Source organism: Dermacentor andersoni, chromosome 10 (genome assembly GCF_023375885.2).
Source record: "Dermacentor andersoni chromosome 10, qqDerAnde1_hic_scaffold, whole genome shotgun sequence".
Taxonomy (NCBI): Eukaryota; Metazoa; Arthropoda; class Arachnida; order Ixodida; family Ixodidae; genus Dermacentor; species Dermacentor andersoni.
In genome coordinates this window covers 22,824,466-22,848,056 of record NC_092823.1, presented here as the reverse complement: position 1 = coordinate 22,848,056, position 23,591 = coordinate 22,824,466, and the positions used below count along the sequence as shown (strand labels likewise).

The window sequence follows — 23,591 nt, the reverse complement described above, 5'->3', positions numbered from 1 at the left end:
ATATATATCGTTATCGAAGGCAAACTTTCCCTGTTACAGGACCACGCGCACTACTTTCTTCAGGCTCACTACGAAACTCCATGGCTGCTTTTCATGACAACAATTAAAATTAGGGAGCCAAGCCCAGTTTTTCAGCGAATTATTAGTAATACGAAAAAAAGTGTCCATTACTAAGATAAATGCGTAATCGATCTGCAAAACAAATCCTAAATTAAAACCACTACTCCACTTTCGGGGCAGATGTTCCCTACTTTCACCTCTTCGATTGGAAGATGAATGTGGCGGTGCACTGACCCTCGTCTAGAGATTTCTCGTTACCTAGCTTGGAGGGGGCAGTGGCTTTGGCTGAAAGTCAGCGGTCGTGGTTCCCTCACCAAGCCACTACAGAGTTCCCTACTGCGATGTTTGCTTTTCGAGCATATGAAGGCTTTGTGCGTAGTCTGCTGATTTCTGTATTTCTAATACTGTTGGCCACCACGCCTCTAAAGCATAGCTCTACAGCACTGACTCATTAATCTTAACGTTGAACACTAGGCAATGCAATTTTACAAGGTCAATAACGAAATGTTTAGACTTCACAGCACGACCTAAAGCTCAACGTGCCGCAAGCGGAGTGGGAAAACTAAGCGGCCAAAAAAGAAACGTGATCTCACAATAATAGAAATAGATGCACAACAATACAAACGGATGTAAATACCGATATATAAAGGTTAGATACCTAAAGTTCTGGAGTAGCAAGTCATAGTGCCAGCAAATAACTCCTAGGCGTCTTATGAGTTTAAAACGTATTAGTTTTTGACGATGATCATTTAAATCAGTTATTCAAGTGTTGTTTCCGATCCCTCTGGAGGCATTATGCAGATATCTGGGTTGTTTAGATGAATCCACAATCTGCAACACAAATCGCTAAGGATGGTGTAACTTTCAGATGTAAGAAAACATTTGATTACTTTGAAGTTTCTCGTATTTGCGGGATTCTGCAGGATGTCTTTTGAATAATAAGATATTTTGACAGAAACCATGTACAGCGTATGCAATCTACGTGAAAGTATTTACAGTTGTCTAAATTTTTTCGTAAGTTAGGTCATATTTACCTTGCGTTTGTAAGTAGTTAAAGCTTTAAAATCTTTTGCTTTATTTCTTGAGATCACAGATTCGCCGCAGAGGATATACGTCAGGAGCCAAGACTTCCCCGCAGAGGTTGGTCATGGTTGCCATTCTCTGCAGCAGATCAAGGAATACGACCGTCATAATTTTGGTTATACCTTCCGCTACATGATAGCATCAAAGCCGCCAATCATGTGAGCATAAGAATGTTACCTTGACATGTTTGCAACAGTTTCTAACCTACGTTTTCTTGCTGTCAGTTTGACATACAACGGGACTCTCAATACATCCAAAACTGGTTCGCACTTGAGGGCAAATGCGCTGACTTACAAGTTCTGCGAAGGTAAGTGCACCTTCACTACAAACCTCAGTTTGCTGCGTGAAAGAGCACAAGCATGTCATGAACTCACGAAATAACCCTAACGGCCGCACACACAAGTGCAAACAAGAGCTAAATTTTCCAGAGAAAGTAAAGTAGCAGATATAGTGTGCGTTATTTGAATTGCATTTTAATGGTTATACGATTATGAGGGGGCTATAGGCATGCAAGGAAAGATTCCTTCACTTCAACTTGAGAGGCGAGCACTTGAGCATACAGCGAACGTGCCCTATTTTCATTCTACAGCCAGACCTTTCGCTCTACACCATAATAAGAGCAACCAATCTTTGCAAAATCCTGAAATTTTATTCCTTTACTTTCACCTCGGAAATTTCAGACCTTTTTTTTTACAACGGTTTTGCACGCGAAAAGAGAGATATCCTAGACAGGTGGTTAGAACCCTACAGGCGCGCAGACTACCTCAAGCAGTCGCTAAACACACATTGATTCATTTTTGTACAAAGACGAGAAAGCAAAAGGTACGTTGACCACAGTGTTAATTTTCAACTTTATATACATTGTATAATGTGCACTGTTACATGCATCTTAGGTGTGTTGATGGCATAGTGTCGTTTATCTTTCTTTTATGTCATAATTGTAATTAGATACAATAAAAGATTACCGTTTTTATGTTATGTGCCGATAGCAGGCATACGGCTGCCGCTTGAGGGCCTTTAGGCACATTCCAGCTGTATGTCGCAGCTTTTCGCGTGAAGGACCACCAACCACCGTCCTGGCGAATAATAGCATTCTGTGTTCTGTGTTTTTTTACAACCGTATAAATTCAACATTCAATCAAGCCAAGGAAAGCATCGGTCAAAATAAAATCCACCATCCACCGAAATGATTGCGAGATGGTCTATGGAAATGTCCAATCAATTTCGTTAGGCGCACGTAATAGGCCTCGTACTTATATATACATAGAAGTTTCTTTTCCAGTGGTAGATTTGGAACCCTGTCCCGCCAGCACACACACCCAGTTCTTTAAGGAATAGGCCACGGAGGCATGTCTAAACAAGATTCCGGCCCATAAACCATCTAGCGATCACTGTCTACACATTCTTTAGATGTGATGCAGACTCCCGGGTAAAGGATATCTCGGTCTTTCAACATGCCAACGACACATCCATGTAAGGAGTGTATGTATCTCTGGAGCCCCCGCCAGATTTGATGGCGACGCTGAGTAGATACGTATGCTTACCTGCTTTTTGGGTATTTTGCGTTCAGTAGAACTGTATTTGAATTTCTATTTATCCTCTTTGCATGGCGCGGCCTTCTATGCGCTAACCAAAAAAACCAAAGTGAAGGTCACTGTCGACATTATACGATCAGAATAGCAGCAATGCAGCGACATATACTAATGTCAGCGCCTAAACGCGTCACGTGTGAGGCGTTTGCTGCAGCTGCAGGCCCTTCTCTCTGGCTTCCCTCGGAACACGCTGTCTCCTCCAGCGATGCCGCTGCAAAATCCGTGCGTGGCGCGGGTGTGAATATGTACTCAGGCAAGAATGTCTGTGCATTAATGAGGCAGCTTCGATTTTGCGTAGCACTCAAGAATTCAGTATTTTTCCTGCTTTTTGTCACTGAAGAGTGGCACCTATCTGGTGACACATACCAAGTTACCTAGGTTGGTGCGAAACGAAAACGGTAAGGCACCGGCATAGATAACGGAACGCGCATGAAGTAGTGCTGCGAAGTTACCACTCCGGAATTTAAATGACTCCGGATTCATCCCTCATTTTTGCGACCCAGAAATGGAATGGGAATGTAATGGCGACCACGCTTCCAGGAATGCAATGGGAATGGAATTAGGCGCCTTTTGCTCGGAAAGGAATGGGAATGAAATTAAGTCTTTTTTTCCGAAAATAGAGCGCTCTTGGGTGTACGCGCTGTCTTTTTTTGTCAAAATATGCCGAAGAAGCAACCAGCCCGCGTTCAAACATTAGTATGTCAGAGCCTCAATTTAACAATAAAGCAGTATTTTAATATGGCTAGGCTGATTACAAGCACGGTACATTTATAAGTAACGTGCCTGCTACAATTCTGCCCTTATAGAATGAGTTATTCCGAAGTTTGTCTCGAGTCTTCGCGTAACCGCGGTTCTATCCCGTCGGTATCCGTCATGCGGATCTACGTCGGCGACTCGGACGCATATTCGAAAAAGTGCTTTTTTAAGTTTATATGCGTATTGACGCTGGCGCGATGCTTGTGTTCACTGCAAGCTTTCGCATACCAGCTTGCCTCTGTCGACGAAGGTCTGCAGGTCAGCGCAGCGCATAGTCGTGCACCATGAAGTGTGCGCCCTCTCTTCATACAGAGAGAGAGAGAGAGAATAAACTTTTTGAAAGCATTGGTTCGGGAAGCCAGCCGAAGCAGGTGAGCTCACGTAACTGCGGCCACGGCGGCGCCATCCTGAGCCCCGATGCGACTATTCGCGCCGAAGAAAACCTACGTTCTCTTGTAATCAAAGCAGCTCCGTTGGCGACGCGTCCATAATCGCGGCTGTTGCCAGAGTAGGAGAAGGCTCGAGCTCCGTTCTTCCCCACGCCGCCCCGGATGCGGGAGCCGCCGGGGACCTTCTCCGTAGGCGTCGCCGCCGCTGGGAAGCGGCTATCAGAAGTTCAGAGCTGGCAGACCAGCTCTGGGCCGTCCAGCAAGCCGAAGATGCCGCTCGAGTCCAAGAACTTCGAGCCATCACCTGAGGCCACCACATCAAGAACTGCCGGACTATTCTTTACTAAAGTTTCTTCTTCTTCTTCTTCTTCTTCTTCTTCTTTGTTCTAGGGGGCTCTGTTCTAGGGCGTGGGGAGGATTGGGGGCGAGGTCCCAGTGGCGCCGCCCGCACGCTGGCGCCTGTTGGCAGCTGGAGAAACCGAACAGTTTATTTAGCAGCTCGATCATACTATGAATGCGAGACAACGCTTCGAAGCATCCCCCTCGGCTTTCTGCGCACCCCCCCCCCCCAGCTCCTTTCGAAGCTTCTATTGCAAATAAGCGCTTCCATAACGCACTGCTACAGTGGCTCCGGCGCCCAGCCGCTCCCGCACGAAGTAAGTCCGTCAGCATGGCACATTGGAAACATTTTTTTTTAATTGTCCGCGAATAAAACAAACAAGGTGCACGCTGCAAGCTTTGCTCCGAAACTATACATGGTGCAGTCGGAGTGTCATCGAATTTGATTCGGCCCCTAAAAAGAAGGCATGGACGTGAATACATGCAACAAGAGAAAGGGCTGGCAAGCCAGCCGAAGATAACGTCGGCCTTCTCCACTGGGTGAAGCTCTGTGGCTGTTCATCGAGAGAGAGAGAGAGAGAAAAAACTTTATTTTCATGTTCGGTGGTAACGTGGAAAGGCCCTCAGTCCAGAGCCTCGCTTACGGCATTCTTCAGTGCAGCACTGATAAACGCCGCAAGGTACTGTTGGTCGTCGGCGCTGGCTGCTTCTGTCACCCACCCGGCATGGGGTTTAGGGGAAAGATTTGTGGGGGCAGGAAGGGGAGGTGGGGGTGGTCCACAGGACCAGAGGATATGGGATGTGTTCAGGTGTTCGCCACAGTATCGGCAGGGTGGGGGATCTTCAGGTAAGAGGCCGCGGAGGAGGTGCATTCGCGCTGGTGTAGGGAGTGTTTCAGTCTGGGCCTGACGAATCAGTACACCCTGTTCACGGGTGAGCACTTTGCTGAGCTTGGGGAACTTGCGTCTTGCCTCTTGATATGGCCGCAGAAGCAGGGGAGTCCACCTTTTCGTCTGGGCTGGTCGCGGAATGCAGGGTGCCTGGTTCAAAGTCTCGCAGGCGAGCTGATTAGCTCTTTCATTTCCCGGCAGTCCGTCATGACCAGGTATCCAGATGATTTCCAGAGGACCCTGAAGGTGCTCTTGAATAAATGTCGAAGTGTGGGCAGGGAGATCGTTGTGCAACAATTTCCTGCAAGCCGCCATGGAGTCGGTAAATATGATTCTTGGGTAGGCTGAGTTGCACGCGAAAAGGGGCATGTGTTTGATCGCAGTTGCGATGCCTGTCAGTTCCGCTAAGGTCGGATCTGTCTCTGGGAGTAACTCAGTATGTAGAGTTTGGAGGTTGTTATTCACGACTGCTATAGCGGAGCCCCGTGCACCAACGCTAGCATCAGCGTACAAGTATATGCCGTCAGGGTGTCTTGCCGTGTACCTCTTGAAGTAGGCAACTCGCTGTCGTCGCCTCTCCTTGCCTCGTTCTGGATTCATGTGGCGTGGCAGTGGAGCTATGGTTAGAAGTTCGCGTTGTTTCGGGGGTAGTGGGCGCGTGTTCAGAAGGGGCGCAGCTTCTGGATGATGGCCGATGCTGTGGAGGATGTGCGTACCTTGACACGTGCACTGCAAACGCAGTTCTTGGCGACGACGATGAATGCTGACTAGTTCCGCCACCGTGTTATGGCAACCGATGTCAAGTAGGATCTTAGTGCTGGCACTAAACGGGATGCCGATGGCCAGCTTTGTCGCCTTCCTGATGAGCGCATCAAGGCGATTGATATCTTGCTTGCGGAGATTGGTATAGGGCAGGTGATAGCGCAGCTGTTCATCGAAAGGCTGCTCTTGACGACGCCATAATCAACGTGATTTGCAATGACACGGAGCCCTTTCCTGTTGTCGTGAAGGAGGGATTTAAATTATTCGCAACGGTAAGTTTGACAATATTATAAGCAGCCATTCATCAAAGTAACTGCTTTGTATTCTTTCAGATTCAGGTCGCCGTCCCGGGCTACAAGTTGCCATCGCGGGATGACCTCAGATAGAAGTTCCTGCCCGGCAATGTATCAGCGCTGACGACCAAAATATCATCGTCTTTGGCAGGAGCGGAGTAACTCTTTATCGCACTAGACCTATGGACGTCGCGGGCTACAGGGGGCTTCCTGGCTGTCGAGCAACACTCATGGGCTGCGACCTCACGGCTCACACGTCCTTCTCAGTTTCATTCGCCTGACGGAGAGCCACACAGCTGCTCGGATCCGATCCGAGTATGACGCTGCGTTGCTGCAGTGTTAGATCTCTAACAAGGTGAAATACGTATTTTCGTGCTATTTCGCCTCTGGTGACTGTTTTTATTTCATTTTCCACGTCCTTCGCGTGGTTACAATTAACGCTTCATCAATGATAAAAACATTTGCCTTTACCGGGTGGGTGACTGAAGAGAACGATGATGATGACAATTGCGATGTCTGCACGTAAGGCTTAACCAAAGAGATTTTAAGCGCGTCCCATCAGTTGGAGCGATTTCCATTTGGCTGCCTCGACCACTGCCTGCAGCTTGCCATAAAAAACGCCATCCGGCAGGTATGCGCTACCAAATAAGACATTGGTTTATTGAAAGGTCGTTAATTTGTTACTACATTTACGAACGATTGTTTGGGCCAAGCTTTGTTAAATAATTTATCATGAAAGCATGGACAAAGAATGTATATGAATATAATTGCAGTTTGAAAAGTATGGGCTGACATCTGTGCTTATTACAGTTTCGGTGCTTTAAAGCTTCGTTATGCAACTAGCTCCTGCTCACGTTTAGCCAAATTTTCGAGTGTGCTTCGCTTTTTCATCTAGGGGGTTCGTGATCCATTTGCTGCTATGGCCGAGGTCATGAACTCTGCTTCCTATCAAATAGCGGCTCCGGTTTATTTTTCAACTGCAGGCCAGGCGCCAAGCTTACGCGTCTTCGAGGACTGCTCTCACCACATCAATCAACCGTTCTGAAATACCTCTAAAGACATACAAAAACAAAACTAAACTAGCACATCATGTAAAGAACACCCACAGTGTCTCGAAGTTACATTTTAACATATTTGGGTTAGGGTGATTCCTTGTTCAAGCTATTTTTGTCTTATTGTATTGTGTGCTCCTCGCTATTTTTCTGCTTTCCTGATCTCCCTCTTCATTTCTTTATTACACCCCTCCCCCCTGCCCGGAAAAATAAAATCATGCGTGCGAACACTCCTAGTACAAATCGCTCAGCCCGTAAACACAGTTGCCTGGCATATAAGACCAGTCAGCGAGGCGGCAGTCTACGGCTAGTATGTTTATTTGTATTACGAAGCCCATTTCATTAAGATCATACCAGCCGTAGTGCCGCAGCCATGGCACTACGTGCACGAGATTTATTCCTAAAGAACGGGAAGGTGCAGCCTATGCATTAACGTGCGCTCAACTTATCATAGGGGCTGGAGAAAACAGCTGTGTCTGTCCCCACTTTATTTTGACTAATGCAGTCTTGAAGAGTATCAGTTTGCCGTCGAGTACGATACCTTGCTATTACACATGTCATCATTCTCTTTCTGAAACCCTATTGCGTTGAATGTTCGCCGTTGGCGCTACCTTTACTTGCAGTTGCAATATTCACTCATTGTCGTCCTCGCTTTATTTTAGGACCCAAATTGCGAGGAAGTCGTACATAGATGCGGCGTCATCGTGGCATCTATACGCAAGATCACCGCCGACACGGAAGAAATGTTGAATGTGGCCGGTCTGCATTTGGGAATGTCACAGCGCGACGAGGTGGAACTCGCTGCTGCGAATGATTAGATAGCTCGTTACCACTTTTTCGAGTCATCCAGACCTGACAGAAACTGTGCACGAGTGCAAGTAGACTAAACTCTCTAAATATGAACTTAGGCTGGCGGCAGACACCACTTAGCTTCTCTCCCCTGTAAAGGAAGGCACGGAGTTGCTGCACAAGACGCGAGAGACAGCCGGGCTTTTGCTTCCCACGTTGCGAAATATCGAAGTCTCCCTTGCGGAAATTTTAAGCAAAGACACACTTTTTTGCAAGGAAGCGGATGAAGGCCTATGTCGTAGCCTGGAGGAGCTGTTCGCAAGCATGTGGACTGACTGTTTTTTTGATGAGTGCCACCCTAGACCCACGGTTTAAGTCTTCTTGGTGTTCAGCTGCAAGAGCCGAGCAGATGCGTTCTGCTGTGCTGGGGAGGGGGCCTCTTTTCTAAGGGCAGCATAGCGCCAGCACCATCGCGAATGCGGACTCTGAAGCAGGGCCAAGCTGACTGAACCTTAAAACATCAGGCAAAATGAAAATGCCCACAAATACAAAATGAATAGACCCATTGCAGGGGACGTTTCTATTTACCTGACCGAGGGAACTTGCGCAGACACGGTTAAGCTACCGACCTATTAGAAAGCGAACTCTAGCCGCTTTGCCTTGCTTTACCGCCTCGCAAAGGGCAGTTTTCACTGTGAATGCGACGTCAGCTGCGTGGAACGCGTGTTTTCTACGGCATCTCTGATAATGACAGCGAGGCGAAGTCAACTGTCAAGCACCTCTTTCGAGCAGCTCTTGTTTGTGAAGCGCAACACATACTTAGGCAGAAGGCAATTGTTTTAGCTCACTTTCTGTTTTGTTATTAGAACTAACCGTAGAAGCAGCCGTTCGCACTTAGAGTTTTCAAAACTAAACAACGAAGTGCTTATTTAGGTCCTGATATTTTGTTGCAAATTTTTGATAAATAAAACTTCTTTTTGCACCTTGCATTGCGCGTGGCCTTTATTACAGCGTTTAAAAACCACGAAGACGCCTCATCGAAGACGCCCCGTCGAAATGCTACCGCCGTGGCCGGGATTCGATCTCCCGACTTCGTGCTTAGCAGCCCAACACCATAGCCACTAAGCAACCACAGCAGGTACCTGGGATTCTTTAACGTGCACAATATGCACGGTGTACGGGCGTTATTGCATTGAAATGCCGCCGGCGCGGCAGTGATTTGATCCCGTGACTTCGGTATAGCAGCGTAACGCCAAAGCCACTGTGCCACCCAGCACTGCGGGTCGGCAGACGTTCGCAACAAATAGGTATCCTCGGCTTCTGTGGCAGTTCGCTAAAACCGACCGAATGACTTCACCACTCGTAAGGAATTGTGCATTTTTGCCCTTTTGCCTCTGCTCACGTGACGGGGGGTGGCCGCGGAGGCGTTGTGTCACCTCATCTTCGCTGTGGAGCTACTGCTGTTTTCCTCTTTCTATAACCACTTCCTTTTGTCAAGTTGGTGTACACGCGAGGTCACGTTGTTTAGCGCAGAGAGAACTGTTGTTTTACTTCTCGTTTCCGAGTGTGCAGCACTTTGCGAAGCGTACTGTCGACACTGAGAATCGGGAGGCGTCGTTCATCCAGTTGTTCGGGAATAACAAGCTTTGTGGCATTTTCGAGAGCATTTCATTTACTACAGTGGTGAGCAACGCTAGCCTTCTTTTTCGGTTGGGAAGGAGGAGGCGGGGGAGGGTCACCTACTTGACCGGGGACGGGGAATGTGAGGGGAGGCTGGGCATGCCGCATACCGCTAACCGAGAAATTTCAGGGTAGCACGTGCCCTGCGAGCGCTTACCCCTCACCCCCCCCCCTCACCCCCCCCCTCACCCCCCCCTCACACACACACCGGCTACGCCAATGGTGCTGAGTGAGAGGTAACGATTGTGTGACACAGCGTCGTGTGCTGCGCAGAATACTGAACAAACATTGTGTACAAGGAACTAGTGTGGTGTACACTTTCCACGTTATATCGCGTCACATTTAAGCAACGACACGAGCTGGGTCTGTGGTCACGTCGTGGTGGATATTGCGATCAAAATAAAAAGTAATGGTTAAAAAAAGAATAGCTCGTTGAGATTCATATATCGTCTGAACTGAGAGCCTCCTGGTGTGAATAATCTGGCTTCGAGTTGTGGCGAAGAACATATCTAAGTTGCCGCTATGTTCACCAACTAGGAATGCCCTAGGCAGGCGGGATGCGAGTATCCAAAATGGCTAAATTGTGAAGTGTTCGCGGGTGTGCTAGTGTGCAACATCACATATTTGCATGGAACGCACAGGTATATTCTGGCTGCTCTTTCATGTTTGTGCAGTGAAAGCGATTTATAGATATACTAGAAAAACAAAACAAAAAGCAACAAAAAACAATATATTACTTATGCTGAGCTACTTCTTTATGCAGCTTCTAACAAGATGTCTCATGCAGCTCGTTAGAGGCTACTCTCAATTCAACAAACTTCGATAGTAAGTAAAGGTGGATTTCAAGTTCTATGGATGAGTCATGTAAAGGTTCCCTTCGCATTTCCTTCCTGTCTCATTTCTGCCTCTTCTGTTCAGGGTAGAAAATGGTATGCCTATGTGACAGTTTCACAGCTTCTTTTCCCTCCGCGCCTGCCTTTGTTACGGTACGAGAAAAGGAATATATTTTCTGCATCTAATATGCTTACGTTCTTGCCGAATGTATTTCAGTTCTTCGCCCGCTCATAGCATAGAGACTGCAACTCCAGCACAAGTTTTTCTCCACTTTCAGGGTGCGCCGTCACTCTCCACAAGGTGATGTATCTGGATACAAAGGGTGGCTGTATAATCTTAGTACAGGACATCGGAGATGGCAAAAAGGGTGAGTTTTTCGGCAGCTTTATGACACAGCTACCTCAGCAAAAAATATCACTGTTCTTTAAATCTTCGAAAGTACTCACTATGCTCAATTTAGCTGAGAATGAAAAGAGTCCTAATTTTTCCGAAAATGTCTTAGTTTGCGAATTACTTTATTACCGGAGTATTGCGGCGGCAGCACCTTAGCCAGTGGCGACGTCTAGTGCTGTTTTGTCCAACTACAATTCCTTTGACAAACGTTTTGTACCCTATAAGTGTTCTCATAGAAGGTAAATAATAAAAGCACTGCAATTTAACTATTATCTCACTGCCGGCACTTTGCACCAAAAGTTAAGTAGTATATATAAGCAGCTCACTGCAACATTAGATTTGCGTGCTCTCTGGTTAGACTCTGCGTCATCAGATGTCGCTAGCAGTATTACAGAGTTTAAGTTTAGGGGACGCAAGCGGCTTGCGTACGCAAAAGCGAGGGGCGACGGTACTGCGCATGAGCAGACCAGTGCGTCTGAGTCTGCGCATGCGCAGTACCGTGGTCCCCTAGCTCTTGCGTACGCAAGCCGCTTGCGTCCCCTAATCTATAAACTCTCTATTGTTACTGCCGCACGCATCGCTGGTATCCCGCTATTCCTCAACTGCTAACAGAGTGTTTTAGTTGAGCGTCTTTAGCGTACGCTCCGCTCTGAGTCGCCCGCTAAGCCGCAGCGGAGCGGCGGGCGATTTTCACGTTTTAGTTACACGGTTAGCGTAGCGGAGCCGACCTTTTGTAGTTGCAACGTCCTCTGGCCAAATTCAGGGTAAAGAATGAAAATAACAACACACACTGATCACTTTTATAAAGTAACACACATATAAATAACTTTTTTGTCCATGAAGTATGTAGACGTGCACTTGTAATGCGTTACCGGATCATTTTATCCAGTGCAAAATAAAGCGCGGCCTTGGGGAACGCCACGTGAAAGCCAGCGAGCTTGCTTTCTGCATCCAATCCAATCCTTTATGACGCCAACGATAGCCAACGTGCTGCAGAGCCCGCTCCGTTCAGGCAGCTTGTAAGCAGACCGTGTTTGTCGCTCCGCTAGCCCGCTTGCGGCTAAGCGGAGTGCGCATGCGCATTCGCGCTTCCGCTTTGCTTAGCTGCTGAGCGCAACGTAAAACGTCGAACAAAAACACTCTAAATACTTCTACCGACACGCTGAAGCGTTGTAATAAACTTTGTCGCTCTCGGCATGCTTCACTGTATATGACGTCTTAGCTCTTAAGCATGGTGGCTGTACATCAGTATGAGCCATAAACGTCGGTATTGCCAGCGTCATTGTGGAGTAATTTCTGTCGCTCGCTGTAGATGGGCAGCTACACATGAACTTCATAAATTGACTATGTGTTCATGTTTTATTCACCGATCGCTTAAAGCAGTATTAAGTTATTCCAGGTGTTTTACAGAGGCTTCGGGGAGAACCCGGCTTAATAATCGGCACTGAGTGGCGTTAGGATATGGTGCATTTATTCTCGCGAAAGCATTGAGCGAAAAATCCGGCTTCTGTAGCAACGAAGGGGCACCTAAATTCGCCGTTTGTTGCGACGCCACGTCACGAGCGCGCCTCGACGGAGAAGAGCGGACGAAACGAAAAACCTGCTGCAGCGATGGCGCACCAGGCGAAGCGTGAGGGGAGAGGGCAATGCCGCGACGCCACGTCACACTCGCTCTCTCAGGCTTGCGTAATCCGCGCGTTCTTTGCCCGCGCACAATCGCTTGCGTTCTAGCTTCCCCTCGGTAATCGCTGTAAAGGAATTATTGTATAGCAAAACAGAATAAATTCGAAAGGAAAAACGTTGGGGATAGTTAGTTTAGGGCCTGCGCCCTCACTCTCAGAAGCCGAGTGTCTTACTCACTGGGCTAAACCAGCGTGTCCTAGGTAGCAGACCTGTGCACTCTGCTTTATGATTTCATGCTAGTTGGACCAAAATTTCCATTGCCAAGCCCGGCATGACCAAAGCGGTGATGTCGAAATAACCCCGGCTTACTCGGGAACGTCCCCATTAGATTCTATGGCAGTCGGGCACGGTAGCATGACGTCATGGATCGAAGTTCACTGGCATTGCGCTTATCTATGAGGCGTTGTCTAAGGGTCTCAACGCGCTCACTTGCCCGCGAGGAGTTCATAACTCTCAGGACCGCTCAACGACGTTCAATTGGACATTATTTCTTTCGCATTCCCAACTCATAAGAAGTGCTTAGGTTTCGTCGGAATTTTCTGAAAGCATGACATGGTGTAACGGCGAGTTCAGTTTTTCCATGACGTTGCCATAACGGACGAATACAGGCGTTGTGGCCGTCATGTCCCAAGCGTGAACTTCGTAAATAGCCACAGGTACGACGCGGCTTCGTGGTACCGCACGAAATTCCGTCATCAGTAAAACCGTCTTCGAGCTATTCATCTCCAAATGTGTACCCGAAACACCTCAGCGTTTCAGTTATGTCTGCACCCTCATGCATATACAACAGTGTCTTCACAACGATGTGAGAGGAACAACAGTGAATATTTACCACACATTTGACTAAGCATATCTCGAAACCTGTGCCGTCCTCAAAATCGTTCTAAATGGACATGTCTTTTCCACTCATCGGCTACAATTCGTAGGTAGCGAAATGCGCCGTAATGTAATTAATGTAATTAGTTAGTTAAACAATTTACTTATTGTCATTTTGGTAATCATTGGAATATGCATTTCAGTTTTTCATGCAAGTATAGTTTGAGTATGCTCCTCTAGGAGCATAATTGTGCTACTTGCCAAACGGGACTTTTCAGTGAATTCTGGATAGAATACACAAACACATGGTATACACAGACTACGTATAGCTCTTCGGTGACTGGATGAGCCCCACCACGAAGTCGTCCACAGTGTAGTGACAACATCTCAATGGCGGCGCCTCTAGAAGTGGTGCATGCCTTTCTAATGAAGCTGGGTTATGGACGTTGAGGAAACAATATGCTGAAATTTGTAAAGTGAAGCTATCTTGGCCTAACTCCTCAGCGCACGACGTGCAGTCGTCGTCGTCGTCTATTTCACCGAGTAATGTTGGCCAATTGCGGAGCCAATGTCATCAAGAATTGGCTGATGCCGTACGTGGTAATGAATATGAAGTTGTGACTTTCCTGACCAAGATTGCAGCACAAACGCAGGGTGGCCTGTTTTTGCTCGCGGGTGTATTAATGTGGTTTCTAACGCGAGTGTACCTCGGGAGCAGTGCAAGAATACGTGGAAGCACCGATCCTGAAAACGCTATCGCATTACAATTGCGCAGGTTGTCTTACCTTCTTGGCTTCAATATCGCGGTTTGGCGTCACTGTCTTGCTGATTAGACGTAACAGGAGGTTTCTTACACAGCTGGGGAGTGAAGAGCAATAAGGCGAAGAAGTGTGCTCAAATCGAACAGATGGGCTAGTTGGAATATTGACATTTCATGCATTTCCATCGCCTTAATACAGCAACACGGAAAAGTAAGAGAAGAGGAAAGACGAAAGGACCGGTAGAACGGTGCACCAGCCTCCTACCTGTCCTTTCCTCATTGCTCTTCTCTTAATTTTCTATTTATTTAAAGAGCTGGAAATTCACGAAACATCAAGAAGAGTTGTGGCATTACCTTGGAGCAATTCGGAGGTGAGAAACTTGCGTATACGGTGCAAAAAAACATGGCGTTCGCGTAGTTTTGGCACGATCCTAAATACCAACGCAGCCAAGCACTGGCCCGGCCTAGGAAGACGAGGGGACGCGCTCACTCCGAACCCCACTTAGACCTGTGGCAGAAGCTTATAGACACTGTACCATCATTAAGGCGAAATGGTTAGATGGCTCGTGGGGAGAAAAATTTAATGCCTGGCGTTATGCCACCAAAATTTATGGCATAGAAATTCATAGGGAGTCGAATTTACGATCTGTGGTGTTAATTAATGTGAAGTCAATCAAGACCCACCACCTTTGCTGGGAGTTGAATCCACGACGTTTGATGTTAATTAGGGTAAATAAGGCCATCAATTTCTTTATAAGAGAGCGTGAGCCGAGGCGAAGAAGCGTCAGCGCCTCCTTGGTGTTAATTAAGGCAACGTTAATGAAGCTACAGTTAATCAATATTGGTTTAATTAAGGCACTCAAACCCTTGACCTTTGGTGGTAATTGAACCCACTTGGAGATACGGGCGAACCGCGGCCATAGCTCCAAGCTTGGTTTTTTTTTTTTTTGTAAATGAATTGGGATCGTGAAGGTAGAGATCCGATCTTCAACGTTTGGTGGGAGTCGAACTCAGGACCTTTGGCGTTCATTAAGGCGAAGTTAATTAAGGCACTCGAGCCCATGACGCAACATGAAAATATGGGCGAACCGGCCTCTCCAAGTTGGGTTCCAATTCACATTGTGAAACTCGAGATTTGAACCCACCACTTTTGGCGTTAATTAGGATGAAGTGAATTGTGACACAGTTAAATAAGGCAGAGTTTATTAAGGCACTCAAACCCACGACTGTTGATGGGAGGTGAACCCACATGGAGATATGGGCGAACCGGCGAAATCACAACGTGATAGTCAAGAGTCGAACCCACTACCTTTGGTGTTGAGATAGAGTAAATTAAGGCACGGTTAATTAAAATATAGTTAATTAAGGCACTCGAACACGCGACCTCCGTAGTCAATTAATGTGAAGTTAATTAAGATATCGTAATTAAGGTAGAGTTAAGGAACTCCAACCCATGACCTTTGGTGAAACAAAACAACAGGAAGTAACAACGCATTCGAATGAAAATGTCAAGTAATGCAATTCATGTCTCATGAGTCTGCAGGCACTCGCCTTCATTTTATTTGGTGAATTCTAAAGTGACTGTCAACTTTTTTTACTTTATTCGTTCGTTTAGTAGAGCAATGAACGAGGATGGTTTGCGAACGTTCATGATGAACACGCTAGCTGGTGGACTTTATTCGTCATTCGTGTCATGCATTAACCTTGTCCATTGGGTATGTGTTCGTGGTCGTGCATGCCGTTCATCTCACGTCATTCATATCATGTATGGCGTATCGCGCACTTGATGTCATGTTATGTACAGATGTCATTTTCGCCAGGTTATACATTTGGTATGATCTGTGCCATGCGTGCATGTCAGTCACGTCCTGCCATTCATGTCATGCACGTAATGACATGTCACTCATGTAATGTCGTCATTTCTACGTGCAGGTCATTTATACCTTGTCATGCAGGTAATGAAATTTGTCATGAAATTTCTATCCTGACATAATAGCATATGTATTTCATGTCATGGCATGTTACGTTTGTCATGAAGGTCATGCATCCGTATCCTTCATGTCATGTCATGCACGCCATTATATATTTGTGTCAGGCGTCCCCCAAAGTAATCAAAGAATGAAAGAGAATAGCAGTGCAGCAAAAATGAAACAGACCAGTTTGGGGTTCCAATAAATGCGAGGCGGTGCGTGAAATTCGGAAAAGTACAATGTTACCATTCATGTCATGCAAGTAATGACATGTCACTCATGTAATGTCGTCATTTCTACGTGCAGGTCATTTATACCTTGTCATGCAAGTAATGAAATTTGTCATGAAATTTCTATCCTGACATAATAGCATATGTATTTCATGTCATGGCATGTTATGTTTGTCATGAAGGTCATGCATCCGTATCCTTCACGTCATGTCATGCACGCCATTATATATTTGTGTCAGGCGTCCCCCAAAGTAATCTAAGAATGAAAGAGAATAGCAGTGCAGCAAAAATGAAACAGACCAGTTTGGGTTTCCAATAAATACGAGGCGGTGCGTGAAATTCGGAAAAGTACAATGGTACCATTCATGTCATGCAAGTAATGACATGTCACTCATGTAATGTCGTCATTTCTACGTGCAGGCCATTTATACTTTGTCATGCAAGTAATGAAATTTGTCATGACATTTCTATCCTGACATAATAGCATATGTATTTCATGTCATGGCATGTTACGTTTGTCATGAAGGTCATGCATCCGTATCCTTCACGTCGTGTCATGCACGCCATTATATATTTGTGTCAGGCGTCCCCCAAAGTAATCTAAGAATGAAAGAGAATAGCAGTGCAGCAAAAATGAAACAGACCAGTTTGGGGTTCCAATAAATGCGAGGCGGTGCGTGAAATTCGGAAAAGTACAATGGTACCATTCATGTCATGCAAGTAATGACATGTCACTCATGTAATGTCGTCATTTCTACGTGCAGGTCATTTATACCTTGTCATGCAAGTAATGAAATTTGTCATGACATTTCTATCCTGACATAATAGCATATGTATTTCATGTCATGGTATGTTACGTTTGTCATGAAGGTCATGCATCCGTATCCTTCACGTCATGTCATGCACGCCATTATATATTTGTGTCAGGCGTCCCCCAAAGTAATCTAAGAATGAAAGAGAATAGCAGTGCAGCAAAAATGAAACAGACCAGTTTGGGGTTCCAATAAATGCGAGGCGGTGCGTGAAATTCGGAAAAGTACAATGGTACCATTCATGTCATGCAAGTAATGACATGTCACTCATGTAATGTCGTCATTTCTACGTGCAGGTCATTTATACCTTGTCATGCAAGTAATGAAATTTGTCATGAAATTTCTATCCTGACATAATAGCATATGTATTTCATGCCATGGCGTGTTACGTTTGTCATGAAGGTCATGCATCCGTATCCTTCACGTCATGTCATGCACGCCATTATATATTTGTGTCAGGCGTCCCCCAAAGTAATCTAAGAATGAAAGAGAATAGCAGTGCAGCAAAAATGAAACAGACCAGTTTGGGGTTCCAATAAATGCGAGGCGGTGCGTGAAATTCGGAAAAGTACAATGGTACCATTCATGTCATGCAAGTAATGACATGTCACTCATGTAATGTCGTCATTTCTACGTGCAGGTCATTTATACCTTGTCATGCAAGTAATGAAATTTGTCATGAAATTTCTATCCTGACATAATAGCATATGTATTTCATGCCATGGCGTGTTACGTTTGTCATGAAGGTCATGCATCCGTATCCTTCACGTCATGTCATGCACGCCATTATATATTTGTGTCAGATTCCCCAAAGTAATCTAAGAATGAAAGAGAATAGCAGTGCAGCAAAAATGAAACAGACCAGTTTGGGGTTCCAATAAATGCGAGGCGGTGCGTGAAATTCGGAAAAGTACAATGGTGCCAGAGCTAAAGTTCGCAAATGCAATTCTGCGCTTTAAGTCAAATTCTGTCAGGGTTGGAGAGAAACAAGTGGTCTGTGGGCCGACTGGCTTTTGTGGCGCACGGTAAAACCACAAATGAAAAATTGTATGGTAACACGGGGTTGAGATTCTTTTGAAGTCAGAGATGCACAGAGCAAAATTACTTTTGAAAAAGAACTAGGCAACATGGCTGCAAAGAAATTACGGGCTGTAGTGTACAATTACTTTTGCCTCAAAAGCGCGGACATGGAATGGAGGAAGTGGACAAGAATGTAGCAGCCAAGTGCAGGGTAATTGAAATCGAAAATAGACAAACATAAGACGTGGATGGGAGGGAGAAGTGGAGAATGTAAATTGCATGCGAAGTATGTAAATAAAAAAGACCGTGGCGATTGACAAAAAGAGCGAGAAACAAATCAGGAAGGAGCATCTGTATGAAGACGCAAACCACAGTGCCTTGTTATTTGAGGCCTGAGCTTGCTGCCTGAGAACATTGACCTCACGGGGAAAATATGTGCCATATAATGGAGCATGTGTGTGCTGCTAATAACACCCGAAAGCGGCTCCCTACATTATAATGGAATGCCAAGATGATTTCCAGTGAGACCCAGGGAATGCATACCATGCAGAACCTATGCGGACGCAAAAGTTTTTTTCTTTTTCTTTTCTTCTTCCAGAAGCGTTGAAGTCAAAGAAGATGGATGTATTATCTGGGCAGTAGTAGAGATAAGTAGGCGAATTTTAAAGTGCTGTGGGAAAAAAAGGAAGGAAGGAGATTGATAGAACCGTAGTCTTTGCAGGTGTAGGTGATTACCAGTTGTCCCACGTAACTTGAGCGAAACCTTAAAAACGTGCAAAATACCATGCAGCTGGACAGAAACAAGGTAATGTCGGCCGTCACTTGTAGATGGAGTATTTTGTGCATTCCGCTAAATTACACAATTACTCTTAATTGATTAATCAAATTCTCAGTGATTATTATTCGAGAAAAGTGTCAATGAGAAAATTGTAGAGCAACACGAGAAACTTCTCACCTAGATTTGTATTAAACAATAGTTGGTACATAAAAGTGTTTTTTCCAAGCATGAGGGAAGCCCTCCAATACACGCAGAGCCGCAAGCGGCCAGTAGCGAGGCAATATTTCTGATAGATAACCAGTGGAAAAAAGCAACGCCAACACGACGTAGATAGATAGATAGATAGATAGATAGATAGATAGATAGATAGATAGATAGATAGATATAGATATAGATATAGATATAGATAGATAGATAGATAGATAGATATAGATAGATAGATAGATAGATAGATAGATAGATAGATAGATAGATAGATAGATAGATAGATAGATAGATAGATAGATAGATGGATAGATAGATAGATAGATAGATAGATAGATAGATGGATAGATAGATAGATAGATATAGATAGATAGATAGATAGATATAGATAGATAGATAGATAGATAGATAGATAGATAGATAGATAGATAGATAGATATAGATAGATAGATAGATAGATATAGATAGATAGATAGATAGATAGATATAGATAGATAGATAGATAGATAGATATAGATAGATATAAATAGATAGCCCGGTTCCTCAACAAGACCCGGACCTTGACCTTGTTCCCTTTGAATATTCAATGTTTCTTTTTTATTTAACTTCGCGTGTGACAGCTGACATAGAGTGTATATGCTTGTCATTGCAATGTTTGCTTTTTCGGTACAATTTGTAACAATTAATGGGTCGATTTTGAAGTAACATTTTTCTAGAAATAATTTCGCAATCCTTTACTTTCACTACGGCGAGACATTATGTATGAATACTAATCATATTCGTAACATTTCGCATCTTCGTACAATAGTAATGCGCCATAGTGCCTTATATACAATCTGAGGGCACCTAAGCACTTATTGCGAGTTGTGAATGCGAAAGCCTTAGTGTCCATTTGAACGCCGCTGAGCGGTCCTTCCAGTTATGAATGTCTCGCAGGCAATTGAGCGCTTGGCCAACACCTCCTCGATAGCACCAGGCCCGTGCAGTTCAATCCGTACGTGATGCTACCTTGCCCGACCGCCATATAATCTAATGGGGACGCTCTAAAGTAGGCCGCGGCTATTTTGCGTCACCGCTTTCGTCACGCCAGGCTTGGCAATGGAAATTTCGGTCCAACTAGCATGACGTCAAAAAGCAGAGTGCACGGGGCTTAGCCCAGTGGTTAAGAAAGTCCGCTTCCGAGTTTGGAGTCGTTGGCTCGAAACTCGCTACCACCAACGTTGTTCTTTTCGAATTTAGTTTGTTTTGTATACATTTTTTTCTTTATAGCGATTACCGAGGTAAAGTTAGAACGCAGGCGAGAGCTTGCACGGTCAAGGAACGCGCGGATAAAACGTGCCTTCGAGAGCGATGATGACGTGGCGTCGCGGCGACACACTCTCCCCTCACGCAACACCTGGCGAGCCAGCGCGGCAGTAAGCTTTCCCTTTCACCCACTCTGCTCCGTCGAGGCGCGCACGTGACGTGGCGTGCCAGCCAATAGGAATTTAGGTGCTGCTTCGCTTCTACATACGCCGGTATTTTCACTCAATGGGCCATCTGACGCTTTCGCATCAAAACATGTCAGCATGGTTACTTTCATTATTTGGGGGTTTTAAAAGTAGCAAGTTCTTGTTTTTAAATTAAAATTAAATTCTGAGTCATTTGCGTATCATTGCCACGACATGTTTCCGAGACACCACAGATTGATTTTGACCCCACATAGGGATCTTTATTAGGCACCTAACGCGAAGTCACGGGTGTTTTTTGCATTTCTCCGCCATGGAAATGCCGCCGCGGTTCGATTCCGCGCACGAGGGCTTCGCAGCGCAACGTCAATGCCACTATGCCACCACGGCGGGTGTTGCTGTATTTGCGATCACTGCACCTTTTCCGTTCTTTTTTTTTCATTACTGAAGAAATATGATATCTTACAAAAACTGTCCTCTTTTTTCGCAGGATGCCAGCTCCTGCGTACAGAACTGACTATTGAAACGGAAGTGCCAAAGGAATGCTATAAAGTGTATAAGGAGAACTGCAAAGGCGATGTGCTAAAAATGTATGAGAAGAAGTGCAAACATTATAACCAGGTTCTAATACCGCGTACTTTGTAAACACACTTTATATGTATAGCTTACCACACTGCACGCTTTGACATGTACTAAATAAAATAAACTTACGACAGTAAATATGTTCCACACTGGTTGATCTTATATCAAAATTTATGGTCATGCTCTGCAAATGCCAGGCAGAAAAAAAGTAACAATTAGCACTGACACTTTCTGCATATCTGGTACTGACAAACATTTCAATTCTGATCTTTTTTGTTCAGAATTAAACCACACACAAAAAGATGCGCAGCTTCATCCGCGGAAGACGTTTGGCTGACGTATTGCATTCCGCAGAATGCATTTCCGGCACAGTATGTAACAGGCTAATATTAGACGAACGTTCGCATCTTTAGTGCCGCGATTGTCCTGAAAGAACAGAACGGTCTTTTATTTACTTGTGAAAGCAGAAATTTTTCCTTTCTCTTTTTTAAATATGGCTTTAATATTGGTGTGTCTTGACACTGATTCGAAAAGGTTGTGTTCATGAAACAAACCGACCCCCCTCCCCCTCTTCGTATACGCTGTATCCAGCACCTCTAGCGCAGGGCAATTACTGTCATTCACATATGCAAGGGCGAACTACACGTCGTATACTTCGTCATCGTTTTTCAACCTCCGACACTCACTGTTATGGTACAATAATTCTGATCCGTCCCACGTGGACGTTTCTTTATCGTGTCATTTTGCTAAATAGCACAACGTAGCAGCTACAATCAGCTTAAAAAGACACACTAAGGCAAATACTGAGTCGACGTGGAGTGGTTAAATGTCATTCCAGAAGCCTCGCAACGCTTGTTTCGTGGCAAGAAAAGAGGGAGTTTACGAAGAAAGTGCATCTGAAGGGTCGGAATACTTTTTTTTTTTTTCGAAATTCGAATCTCCCGTTCACTGACCGGGCGGAATAGTGACGTTGCATACGCCATCACGGCCCTCTGCTGACGCCGGTGACTGAAACGGCGCCTCACAGACGGTGGTACCGAGCCAAAACAGAGCAGTGGATTCGCCGCTGAAGCTGCTTTTTGGTCAAGTGGCGTAGACCATTCGCGCATCACGCGACATCACATAGAAGTTGGATTATTTGCTACTTGTAGTGTGTGCGAGTTTCGCGAGCCAGCAAAACCAGCGCAGCAATATGCGATAAGGAAACTGCTGAAACGCGATAGCGTGAGTGGTGCAGAGTCGAGCGAAAACGAAATCCTTCGACCATCCGCGTCGTTCTCAAACGTAATTTTAATTAGTTCTTTCTATATAAAAATGAAATAGAACTGGACAAGGAGCATTTTATTTCGTCTTATAATACTACACAAGGATTTTTGCAACGGATGGTTTAGTACTAGCGACAGGAATTTAACTGAGGAGTGCTTTCGTCATCGGGCAAGGACTTCAATTTCTCGAGGGAGTCTCTAATCATGTTCTGCATTTACCTCAATATCTTGATTATTAAGGTTCCATTCGCGATAATATAGACGTCTTAGAGATTTTCGAGCACTAATCTATCACATTACCTTGACTTAAATTCGCCTTTAGTGTCCCTTTAAGCCTATTACACATGCCTATAGGTATGCCACGCCCAGCGTAAGGGATTTATATATCATTATTGGCTACATAAAGCCGGCAGCATAATTCTGAGAGGGATGAATATTCTTAATTTCGTCCAGCAATACAGAGCTTGCATGCGTAAGCTAGAAAGGGGGCGCCGAACAAAGGCAAAATATCCGAGATGTCAAAAAGAGAGAAATTGCGAAGCATGAAACCAAACAAAGCTGAGGTAGAAGATCTGAGATGTCGGCCTGAATTTAATTTCTTACCAGTTACTCAGCATTTGCGAAGAGAAATTGGAGTAAAATATGAGAGAGAAGTTTTGATGTTTTGGACGAAGACATACGAAACTCTTAAACGAGAAATGAGAAGATTAGACTAGGAAATCGAGTCAGAACATGAGGAGCGAAGTTTTAAATTGAAATTCAGTAATATGTTAAAGTCTACTGCAATGCGACGTGATGGGATTCTCCGCATTTCGGCGAAGACAGAACGAAGCAAGTCGGCGGACTATTTGGAATGTCCTCCAAAGTGGCTAAGTGCAAATATATTCCGCGCCAGCACACCAGTCCTAATGTGGTCTACTATAATATAATGTGTGCTAATATATACTGTGAGCTTCAGTGCATGTGATCGACGTTTTCTTAACAAATTAACTGGAACACCATGCATGTCTCCTCAAAGTCCGGGAATTTATAGCTCGAAATTGGTGTCATCTTTAAAATTTGTTCCAAGTAGATCCGTCTTGCAAACTCCGCTGCTTGAATTTGTAAATTG

General features: G+C 45.1%; 1 long non-coding RNA gene across 1 annotated transcript; it reads left to right on the top strand.

Annotated features, from left to right (window-relative positions):
- The first annotated feature begins 1,150 nt into the window (after positions 1 to 1,150).
- On the top strand, positions 1,151 to 21,330 carry LOC126519135 (uncharacterized). The gene is made up of 4 exons (XR_011890731.1): positions 1,151 to 1,301; positions 1,368 to 1,450; positions 10,797 to 10,886; positions 21,124 to 21,330. It is a non-coding gene; the product is annotated as an uncharacterized lncRNA (long non-coding RNA).
- Positions 21,331 to 23,591: the final 2,261 nt, after the last annotated feature.